The sequence below is a fragment of the Phacochoerus africanus genome, chromosome 1 (genome assembly GCF_016906955.1).
Source record: "Phacochoerus africanus isolate WHEZ1 chromosome 1, ROS_Pafr_v1, whole genome shotgun sequence".
In the NCBI taxonomy this organism is placed as follows: Eukaryota; Metazoa; Chordata; class Mammalia; order Artiodactyla; family Suidae; genus Phacochoerus; species Phacochoerus africanus.
Genome location: NC_062544.1, coordinates 188,851,351 through 188,863,485, shown reverse-complemented (window position 1 = coordinate 188,863,485; position 12,135 = coordinate 188,851,351).

Sequence of the window (12,135 nt, the reverse complement as noted above, 5' to 3'; positions counted from 1 at the left end):
CAGCTACACCTGAGTTTATACATGCAGTCTCCATGAGCCACAAGATAGCTTCAGGATGGAGGCTGGTTGCCAGAAAAAGCAACACAGGATAAGAGGGGTGGAACTTTTAGGCCCAGCCCCCAACTTCAGGGAAGGGAGGAGGTGCTTGAGATTGCATTAAATCAGTTAAATCACTAATGGCCAATGATTTAATCAATCATGCCAATGTAATAAAACCTCCATAAAAGGTTTTTTTGGTGTGTGTGGGGATGTTTGGAGAGCTTCCAGGTTGGTGAACAAATGGCGTGTGGGAGGGTGTCCTGCCTGGAGAGGGCCTGGAAGCTCCATGTCTCTTCCTACATGGTGCCCTGTGCACCTGTTCCATTTAGGTATTCCTGAGTTGTATCCTTTATAATAAACTGCTAATGGTAATGTAGGGAAGCAAAACTTGCCATCCCAAAATGTCTCTTTGGAGTTCAGATTATTACAAGATGAAAACAATTAAGGCCCAAAAGACTCAAGAAGAGACTTTAACCTTTCTCCTTAACCACCTAAAAGAATGTAGACAGCAGGCTTGTTCCCAGAACACATCTGTCACCAGAGACATCTGCACAGAATATGAGCTAAGTGTAGTGGGAAAAACTCTAGACAAGGCTTAAGGGTCAGAGTCCACTCTGTGTCCCATTGTCTCTGCAGGGGCTCAGCAAATACTTATTTACCAAACATTTGCTTTTCCACCTCCATGTGAATTACTTTCCCTACATTTGATGTCCCAAGGTGCTACCTGCAACGTCCTCTTTCGTCTTTAGTTGATGATGGTGTTTAAGGTGAGGGTTTGGCCATTCAGGTGAGCTATTCGATTTTCCTGGGTCTTTCCCATGTATACATGTTATTAAACTTTTGTTTGACTTTATTATCTTAATCTGTCTCAGGTCAATTGAATTCTTAGACTAGCCAAAGGAACTTAGAAGGCTTGATGAAATTTTCTTCTTCCCAATCAGTAGATAAAGTAAATAAAGGGTTTCCTTGAGTTCTGTGAACCATTAAAGCAAATTATTGGATCTGAGGAAACATGGAAACTGTCAGTGGTATACAGGTGACAAACTGGGACTTTCCACTAGTATCTGAAGTAGGGAGCAGTCTTGTGGGACTGAGACCCAAATCTGTGGAGTCTGTGCTAACTCTGGGTAGTTAGTGTCAGCATTAAATTATGAGACACCTGGTTGGTATCCAGGGAGAACTGGAGATTTGTTTGTTGTGTAAAACCCACACATTTGATATTAAAAGTGTTCTGTGAATAGGAACCGGTGGTAGTTAATACTGGGACATCAAGATTCTTGATATTTTTCTTCTTTAGAGAAATGGTGGGAATTCCTGCCATGGCACACTGGGTTAAGAATCTGACTGCAGTGGCTGGAGTCACTGTGGAGGTGTAAGTTTGATCCCTAGCCCAGTGCAGGGGGTTAAAGAAACTGGCGTTGCTGCACTTGCAGCCTGGGTTGCAACTGCAACTCAATTTGGTTCCTATTGGCCTGGGAACTTCCATACCCTGAGAGTACAGCCATTAAAAAATAAAAGAGGAGTTCTCGTTGTGGTAATGAACCCAACCCCAATCCATGAGGACTCAGTTTTGATCCCTGGCCCTGCTTAGTGTGTTAAGGAACCGGCATTTCCATGAGCTGTGGTGTAGGTCTCAGATACTTCTTGGATCCTGCGTTGCTGTGGCTGTGGTCTAGGTCGGCAGCTGGAGCTCTGATTCGACCCCTAGCCTGGGAACTTCCATATGCCACATGTGTGGCCCTAAAAAAAAAGCAAAAAAAAAGGGGGGGGGGAAATGCAGGTGGAGGGTGCGGTGGGGGGTGGTCTATAATCTGATAATGGGCTCTGAAAGGTTTGTAGAGTGAGGAGTTATACCAAACTGGGATCTAGCAACCCTGTTCTTTTAGCATCTGATCAGTCACCCGAAGATGAAAAAGGCCTTAGTGGAATATTCTTCTGCCAGAATTGTTAGCTTATGCTGAGCAATGTGCCCTCATCCTCATTGTTGCCAAATTGCTGATCTAAAATAGCTTCTCAGGACTTGTTTCCTTGTAATAGACTCAAAGTGGAATTTTATCCATTTTCATAAATATTCCTAGCCCTCATTCACCTACCCATACCACAAAGTTATAGACCTAGCTTCATAAACAAAATATTTTATTTTCTAAAATGTAGTTTTTGAAACTGTTATTTTGCAGAATGAATGAGCAAGAAGGTGTTGGGCTCTATTCCATTACAAACCACAGATTCATTTTCTCATCTCTTGAGGAAAGAAGAAGGTAATCTTCATACAACTCACGCTGCTTTTATCCATGGGCTAAATCATTTTTCCCTCTTTTTTTAGCCTCTCTGTGGCATATGGAGTTCCCTTGCTAGGAATCAGATCCAAGACATGGATCCTTTTAACCCTCTGGGCAAAGCTGGGATCGAATCTGTGACCTGGTACTGCAGAGACACTGCCAATCCTGCTGTGTCACAGGCAGATCTCCCATAGACCAAGTCATTTTTAAATAACAGAACACTAATTTTTCCATCTGCATATTCAGTACCCAAATTACATGCATGCATGAACCACACCAGAAGGCAAAAATTCAGATACTTAAAATAGCTAATGGATGGAGTTCCCTATCCATGAGGATGAGAGTTTGATCCCTGGCCCTGCTCAGTGGGTTAAGGATCCAGTGTTGCCGTGAGCTGTGGTGTAGGTCGAAGATTCGGCTCAGATCCCACATTACTACAGCTGTGGTGTAGGCTGGCAGCTGAAGCTCCATTTCGACCCTAGCCTGGGAACTTCCATGTGCCTCCAGTGAGGCCCTAAAAAGAAAAAAAAAAAAAAGCAAGCTATTGGATACATTTTGGTTTTTTGTTTGTTTCAGCCACATCTGGTGCTTGCAGAAGTTCTGAAGTCAGGGTTCAAACCCTCGCCACAGCTGTGACAATGCTGGATCTTTAACCCACTGAGCCACCAGGGAACTCCTGCTAATGAATATGTTAAATATTAATTCCCCCAGATCCTTCAGGTTCTATCCCCATACTACCAGGAAATAACTTACTAGACTGTATTATCTGTGTTTCCTCAAGGAGTGACTTCCAAGTCATAATTAAATACCATGCTGCTGGCTTTTTAAATAAAATAATAATAAAAGAAAGAATCGTTTCAAAAATAGTCCTGGATCTTCTACAAACCTATAGTCAAAGACATGTCTATTGAGCTTCTTACATAAAAATACACCTACTAGCCTTCCTATTATAAGTAAGGTGAGAGAAATGTAAATGCCACCTTCCCTTTTTTTTTTTAGGGTCACAGGCTAGTGGTCAAATTGGAGTTATAGCCACCACTGCCAGCCTACACCACAGCCACAGCAACGACAGACAGCAACACCAGAACCTTAACCCACTGAGCAAGGCCAGGGATCTAACCTTCATCCTTACGGGATACTAATCAGATTCGATTCCATTGAGCCAGGACAGGAACTCCAGTGCTGCCTTTCACTGAAGCATGAGGACTACACACATTCAGCCCTCTGTATCTGAAGGTTCCATATTCATGGATTCAACCAACCTTGGATCAAAAGTATTCAGTTTTGAAGTTCCTGTGTGGAGCAGTGGAAACGAATCTGACTAGGAACCATGAGGTTTCGGTTTGATCCCTGGCCTCTCTCAGTGGGTTAAGGATCCACCATTGCCATGAGCGTTGTCGTGAGCTGTGGTGTTGTAGGTCGAAGAGGCAGCTCAGATCTGATGCTGCTGTGGCTGTGGGGTAGGCTGGCAGCTGTAGCTCTGATTGGACCACTAGCTTGGGATCTTCCATATGCCGGGAGTGCGGCCCTAAAAGGCAAAAAAAAAAAAGTTCAGTTTTTAAAAATCCTGAAATTTCCAAAAAGCAAAACTTGAATTTGCGGAGGGGATTAAGATGGGGGAATACAAGGACTGGAGCTCAACTTCTCTCCTAAAAACAACAAAATTCACAACTAAAGACTGACCACACTTCACCAAAATGGACCGGAAACTGTAAAAAACATACCCTACTCCAGAAAAAAAAGAGGAGACCACATCAAGAGGTAGGAGGGGCGATTTCGCAATATAAACAACCCCATACCTCCTGGGTGGGAAGCTCCACAGACTGGAAACTAACTGGTTCACAGAGACTCACCTACAGGAGTGAGAGTTCTGAGCCACACATCAAACTCTCACGTGTGGGGATCTGGCACGGGGAGAAAGAGCCCCTGGAGCATCTGGCATTGAAGGCCAGTGTGGCTTGTGCCCAAGAGCTCCACGGGACTGGGGGAAACGGAGACCCCATTCTTAAAAGGCGCACACAGACTTTCACCTGCACTGAGTCCCAGGGCAAAGCAAAGTCTCCAAGGGAATCTGGGTCAAACCTGACCACAGTTCTTGGAGGACCTCCTGGGAAAATGGGGGTAAACATGGCTTGTTGTGATGGAAGGACATTGAATGCAAAGCTCTCGGGAATATTCAGCAGCCTTGCCTTTCTCTGGAGGTGGCCATTTTGGGAAAAATCTGGCCCCACCCGTCAGCCAGCCACTGAGAAGCCCCAGGGCAAACAACAACCCAGGTGGGATCACAGCCACACCTCTCAGTAAACAGGCTACCTAAAGACCCCTCAGGCACACAGCTGCCTCTAATCCCATCCAGAGACTAAGCCCCACCCACCAGAGGGATTAGAATCGGCTCCTCCTACCAGGGGGCAGGCATCAGCCCCTCCCACAAGGAAGCCTACACCAAGCCCCCATACTGACTTCAGCCACAGGGGGGCAGACATCAGAAGTAAGAGAGGCTACAACTCTATTACCTGTAAGAAGGTCACCACACCAAAAACCTATCAAAATGAAAAGACAGAGAACTATAACTCAGATGAGGGAGAAAGGAAAAACCCCAGAAAATCAGGTAAGCATGGAGGAGATTCTCAGCCTCCAGGAAAAAGACTTTAGACTGTTGATGCTGAAGATGATGCAAGACATTGGAAATAAACTGGAGGCAAAGATGGATAACTTACAGGCAACACTGACCAAAGAGATACAAGATATCAAACTTAAACAAGAAGAGATGCAAAATACAATAACTGAAATAAAAAATTCACTAGAAGCAGCTAACAGCAGAATACAGGAGGCAGAAGAACGAATAAGCGAGATGGAGGACAGATTAGTGGAAATTACGGATGCAGAAGAGAAAAGAGAAAAAAGATTGAAAACAAATGAAGAGAGTCTCAGAGAACTCTAGGATAACGTGAAACACACAAACATCCGTATTATAGGGGTGCCAGAAGGAGAAGAGAGAGAGAAGGAGACAGAAAAAATATTCCAAGAGATAAAAGCCAAAAATTTCCCTAACATGGGGAAGGAATCACTCACTCAAATCCAGGAAGCACAACGAGTACCATATAAATAAACCCAAGGAGGAACACCCCGAGACACATACTAATCCAACTGACCAAAATTAAAGACAAAGAGAAAATCTTGAAAGCAGCTAGGGAAAAGAAACAAATAACATAGAAGGGAAGGCTATCGGCAGATTTTTCAACAGAAACTCTGCAGGCCAGAAGGGAGTGGCATGATATACTCAATGTGATGAAAGGAAAAAGCCTCCAACCAAGATTACTCTACCCAGCAAGGCTCTCATTCAGATTTGAAGGAGAAATCAAAACCTTCACAGATAAGCAAAAGCTGAGAGAATTCAGCAACACTAAACCAGCCTCACAACAAATACTAATGGAACTTCTATAGGCAGAAATGAACAAGAGAAGAAGGAAAGGAAAAAGAGCAGCAAAACCAAATCCAAAGCAATTAATAAAATGGCAATAAGAACATACATATCAATAATTACCTTAAATGTGAATGGACTAAACACCCCAACCAAAAGATATAGACTGGCTGAATGGTCACAAAAATAAGAACCACATAGATGCTGTCTTCAAGAGACCCACTTCACTTCTAGGGACACATCCAAATTGAAAGTGAGAGGATAGAAGGAAATAGTCCATGCAAATTGGGATCAAAAGAAAGCTGGAGTAGCAATACTCATATCAGACAAAAGAGACTTTAAAATGAAGAATATTTTCAGGGACAAAGAAGGACATTACATAATGATCAAAGGATCAATCCAAGAAGAAGATACAACAATTTTAAATATCTATGCACCCAACACAGGTTCACCACAATATATAAGGCAACTGCTAACAACCTTAAAAGGAGAAATCGACAATAACACAATCATAGTGGGGGACTTTAATGCCCAACTTATAGCAATGAACAGATCATCCAGACAGAAAATAAATAAGGAAACACAGACCCTGAATGAAGCTTTAGACCAGATGGACTTAATAGATATTTATAGGACATTTCATCCAAAAGTAACAGAATACACATTCTTCTCAAGTGCACATGGAACATTCTCTAAGATTGACCATATCCTGGGCTACAAATCCATCCTCAGTAACTTTAAGAAAATTGAAATTATATCAAGCATCTTTTCCGACCACAATGCTATACGACTGGAAATCAACAACAAGAAAAAAACTGCCAAAAACACAAACACGTGGAGACTTAACAACATGCTACTAAACGACCAATGGATCACTGAAAAAATCAAAGAGGAAATTAAAAAATACCTAGAAGCAAATGACAACAAAGACACGACACTCCAAAACCTATGGGATGCAGCCAAAGCTGTTCTAAGAGGAAAGTTTATAGCAATACCAGCCCACCTCAGGAAACAAGAAAAAGCCCAAATAAACAAGCTAACTTTACATCTAAAGCAGCTCAAGAGAGAACAGACAAGACCTAAAGTTAGTAGAAGGGAAGAAATCATAAAGATCAGAGCTGAAATCAATTAAAGAGAAACAAAGAAAACCATGGAAAAGATCAATGAAACGAAAAGCTGGTTCTTTGAAAAGATCAACAAAATTGATAAACCCCTAGCCAGCCTTATCCAGCAAAAAAGAGAGAGGACTCTAATCAATAAAATTAGAAATGAAAAAGGAGAAGTAACAACGGACACCACAGAAATACAAAGGATCATAAGAGACTACTATATGCAACTATACGCCAATAAAATGGAAAACCTAGAAGAAATGGACAAATTCTTAAAGTACGATCTTCCAAGACTAAACCAAGATGAAATAGAAAAGATGAATGGACCAGTCACAATATCTGAAATTGAAACTGTGGTTAAAAAACTTCCAACAAACAAAAGTCCAGGACAGGATGGCTTCCCAGGCGAATTCTATCAAACATTTAGAGAAGAGCTAACACCTCTTCTTCTGAGACTATTTCAAAAAACTGCAGAGGAAGGGACACTCCCAAACTCATTCTATGAGGCCACCATCACCCTGGTACCAAAACCAGACAAAGATACCACAAGAAAAGAAAACCACAGGCCAATTTCACTGATGAACATCGATGCAAAAATACTCAAAAAAAAAAAAAAAATACTGGCAACCTGCATCCAACAATACATTAAAAGGATTGTACATCATGATCAAGTGGGATTTATCCCAGGGATGCAAGGGTTCTTCAATATCTGCAAATCCATCAGTGTGATACATCACATTAACAAACTGAAGAATAGAAACCATATGATCCTCTCAATAGACGCAGAAAAAGCCTTTGACAAAATCCAACACCCACTTCTGATAAAAACCCTTCAGAAAGTGGGCATAACAGGAACCTATCTCAACATGATAAAGGCCATATATGACAAACCCACAGCAAACATCATTCTCAATGGTGAAAAGCTGAAAGAATTCCCACTGAGATCAGGAACAAGACAAGGATGTCTGCTCTTGCCACTACTCTTCAACATAGTTTTGGAAGTCCTAGCCACAGCAATCAGAGGAGAAAAAGAAATAAAAGGAATCCAAATTGGAAAGGAAGAAGTAAAACTATCCCTATTTGCAGATGACATGATACTATACCTAGAGAATCCTAAAGACTCTACCGGAAAACTGTTAGAGCTTATCCATGAATTTGGCAAAGTTGCAGGATACAAAATCAATACACAGAAATTGATAGCATTTCTATATGCTAACAATGAAAAAGCAGAAAAGGAAGCTAGGGAAGCAATCCCATTTACCATCACATCCAAAAGAATAAAATACCTAGGAGTAAACCTACCTAAAGAGACAAAAGACCTGTACTCTGAAAACTACAAGCCACTGATGAAAGAAATCAAAGAAGACACAAATAGATGGAAAGATATACCATGCTCGTGGATTGGAAGAGTCAATATTATCAAAATGACTATACCACCTAAGGCAATCTACAGATTCAATGCAATCCCTATCAAATTACCAAGGACATTTTTCACAGAACTCGAACAAAATATTTTAAAGTTTGTTTGGAAGTACAAAAGACCCAGAATGGCCAAAGACATCTTGAAAAAGAAAAATTGAGCTGGAGGAATGAGGCTCCTGGACTTCAGACTATACTACAAAGCAACAGTCATCAAAACTGCATGGTACTGGCACAAAGACAGAACTATAGATCAGTGGAACAGGATAGAAAGCCCAGAATTCAACCCACGCACCTACAGCCAACTCATCTATGACAAAGGAAGCAAGACTATACAATGGAGAAAGGACATCTTGTTCAATAAGTGGTGCTGGGAAAACTGGAAAAGAATGAAATTAGAACACTCCCTAACACCATACACAAAAATAAACTCCAAATGGATTAAAGACCTAGATATAAGACCAGACACTATCAAACTCCTAGAGGAAAACATAGGCCAAACACTCTCTGTCATAAATGACAGCAACATCTTCTCAGATCCTTCTCAGAGTATTGACAATAAAAAGAAAAATAAACAAATGGGACCTAATCAAACTTAAAAGTTTCTGCACAGCAAAGGAAACCCTAAACAACACAAAAAGACAACCCACAGAATGGGAGAAAATCTTTGCAAGTGAATCGACTGACAAGGGATTCATCTCCAAAATTTATACACACCTTCTGTAGCTCCATACCAAAAAAACAAACAACCCCATCCAAAAATGGGCAGAAGATCTAAACAGACAGTTCTCCAAAGAAGACATACAGATGGCCAAAAAACACATGAAAACATATTCAACATTACTCATTATTCAAGAAATGCAAATCAAAGCCACTCTGAGGTACCACCTTACACCAGCCAGAATGGCCATCATCCAAAAGGCTACAAACAATAAGTGCTGGAGAGGGTGTGGAGAAAAAAGAACACTAGTACACCACTGGTGGGATTGTAAATTGGTGCAACCACTGTGGAAAGCAGTATGGAGATGCCTCAGAAAACTAAACATAGAACTACCATTTGATCCAGCAATCCCACTCCTGGGCATCTATCCAGAGAAAACCATGACTCGCAAAGACACATGGACTCCAGTGTTCACTGCAGCACTATTTACAATAGCCAAGACATGGAAACAACCTAAATGTCCATCGACAGAGGAGTGGATCCAGAAGAGGTGGTACATATACACAATGGAATATTACTCATTCATCAAAAAGAACGAAATACCGGAATTTTTAGCAACATGGATGGACCTAGAAACTATCATACTAAGTGAAGTCAGCCATACAATGAGACACCAACATCCAATGCTTTCACTGACATGTGGAATCTGAAAAAAGGACAGACTGAACTTCTTTGCAGAACAGATGCTAACTCACAGACATTGAAAAACTTATGGTATCTGGAGGAGACAGTTTGGGGGGTGGGGGGATGTGCCTGGGCTGTGGGATGGAAATCCTGTGATCATTATACAGTTACAGATTTGATAAATTCATTTGAGTAATAAAAAAAAGGAAAAAAAAAACTTGAATTTGCAAAGTGCAACAATTTACATAAATTTCCATTGTATTTACAACTGTTTACATAGCATTTACATTGTATTAGTTATTATAAGTAGTATAGGGATAACTTTGCACAGCTTAGGTGCAAATACTATGCCTTTTATATAAGAGACTTGAGCATCCAAAATGTTGGTATTAGAGTGGGTCCTGGAACCAGTTCCAGAGGATACAGAGGGATGAAGTAGAAGGACAATAACCTTACCTATTCTCTTTGGTTCTGACTTCTAGCAAGCTCAGATTTAAATTAGCTCGCTCACTCTCTTGCTCGCACTCTCTCTCTCTCTCTCTCTTTCTCTTGGTTCTTGACACATAAACACGCAGTAAATCCACTCAGTTTCCTGGAAGCCAGTTCGGCAATATCCTTCTCTCCTGCTCCCTACCTCCCAATCAGGGATTGTTTTTTCCAAACTACATCCCTCTTCCATATCTGGAAATCACTGGGGGTAATGAGAAATGTTCTAATGGAAATGAGTTAAACATTTGGTTGGTTTGTTTTTGGCCATTCTATTTGATACACGTTTTGACACTGTGGGCTGCAGTTCTGTGTAAATACTGTTTTTGGTTTTGTTTTGCTATGGCAGATAAGGTAGGTGCCATTTGTGTGGTTAAAGCACAGCTGTTTTTCTTTTATTCTGTCCCAACCCTGTTTGTTAGTCACTCTCTAGAACAAACGTCTGATTCTGCCCTTCTTGCTCCCATGGGAGAATAGTCTTCCCTTCTCCTGGGGCAGCAATTAATGAATCCTCAACCTCTTTTTACTTTCCCCTATTTTCTTTTTCTTTTCTTTCTTTCTTTTTTTTTTTTTTGTCTTTTTGCTATTTCTTTGGGCCGCTCCCGCGGCATATGGAGTTTCCCCTATTTTCTTAACTCAGAATAATTTAAGGGAGGGATAGGGAAGGGCAGTTGCTGAATTGTACCTACACTCACACTTTAATATTTCAGGCTACCTCTCCACTTTGTTGGTAGCACATGAGATAAATGAAAATATAATTGTCTTTTCTACCATCATCATGTTTAATATGAAGAAATACTTCTCATTATGCTTAACATCTGTGGGCTACATAGAGATTCAAGAGACCTCTGCTTTGCCTGGCCCAGTTTCTTGGCAGTGGAGTGGAATTGCCTGGTGGGGTGGCAGGAGAGAGAGAGGACTCAGACATTTTGTTTTTCACTTTTGAACTGTTTTCATAAATGGCCTGTTTTCACCATGAGCATCTTCCTCCTACCTTTTCTCAGGCAATGAGTCTCTAGCTCCAGAGTCCTCTGCAGGGCCCTTCCATTTCCTTCTCTTTGATCTATGGCCCAAACAGGGTCTTTCCTTCCCTCCTTTCTCTTCTTCTCTCCTGGGGCCCATGTACCAAATCCTGACCATGTTACTGTAACTATCACTGGGTTCTGTCTCCTTCTCATTCCTCCTGGGCAGCTTCAGACCCCATCTTCCCTAGGTGGTGTCAAACCCATTCTCTACCAGCTGTTCCTCATGTGAGAGTGTCCAACGCCCTGCCCAGAACAGCTGTGCTTATTAGAGGATGCCCAAGACACACACACACACACACACACACACACACACACACCCAGAACATCTGTGTTTATTAGAGGATGCCCAAGACACACACACACACACACACACACACACACATACACGAGTCTGTGCTCATCTGAGCAGCCCCCAAATACCTGCACGTCTCCAAAAAGCACAAGGCAGTTCTACTCTCTGGCAGGTTCACCCGGGTCAGTCAGGATGATACCTCCTCCAAGGAGCCCTTCCTGATGCCACCACCCCTCCACAAGGCCAACCTACAAGCCCCTTTATGTTCCCTTAGCTCTGTGCCCTTTCCGTGCTAGTGCCACTCTGCTTTTGCACCTGGCCTCCGCAGGTATGTGCACACTTTGGGGGAGCGTACTGTGTCATAATTGTCTTTGTATCCTGACCCAGCAGCCGTGCCTCTAAACTTCAAAAACTTCTCCGCAAAGGAGCGGAGGTGCTCTCCTTTAGTGTGTCTTTAACCCAGGACAGGTGACCAGGACCCAGACGGGGTGACCAAAGAGCCTCCATAGCATCCGCGGGCACTGCCTGCTCAGTTAGGCCTCAGGAGCCAAGCGTGTATTGGCAGAGGTCGGCTCCACTGGCTAGGGCCAGCGATCAAGGTCCCAAGGTCCCAAGGTCCCAAGTTCCAAGGGTGGGTCTGCTCCAGGCGCAGTTTGCCCGCCTTCCGGGGGTGGGGCTGGCGCACGCGCGCGGTCGTCATGACAACAACGTCGCCGCCGC